We start from the raw sequence: 482 nt of genomic DNA, 5'->3' as shown, positions 1-482 counted from the left end.
CTTCAAACTTCAGCGTTGGCTGCGATTTTGAAGCTGAAATCGCGTTCGGTGTGAACGCAGCTTAAGGCCTTGAGCTAAAACCCAAACAAAGCAGCCCAGCAGGCTGAATCTAACAGAGAGACTGCAAAACTAACAACTTCTTTTTACATCATAATGATTCAACCTTTTTTACCTCTTGAGTCTCTTCCTGGTTTACACCCCTGAAGGTGTTTCCTTTTATGTCAGATGTAGAACTTAACTAACTTTAGTTTATACAGACAGAAAGAACACATCGATAAGACACACACCAACTCTAATTCTCTGCTTTAAACTTAAGGCTGAAATAATCAAAAAGTATAGAATACAAAACTGCATCTAACATTTATTTGATCGATTACAAAATTTTGTTAAGATTAATGTTTTCTTTTGTCAAGTTAGGGTGAGTTTACTCATTGATCAGCTGCCAATCACTGTTCATGATGGAGAGACACTAAACAGAAAGT

Source organism: Austrofundulus limnaeus, unplaced genomic scaffold (genome assembly GCF_001266775.1).
Source record: "Austrofundulus limnaeus strain Quisiro unplaced genomic scaffold, Austrofundulus_limnaeus-1.0 Scaffold962, whole genome shotgun sequence".
In the NCBI taxonomy this organism is placed as follows: Eukaryota; Metazoa; Chordata; class Actinopteri; order Cyprinodontiformes; family Rivulidae; genus Austrofundulus; species Austrofundulus limnaeus.
The sequence above is the reverse complement of the archived record's forward strand: the minus strand, read 5'-3'. Positions refer to the sequence as shown.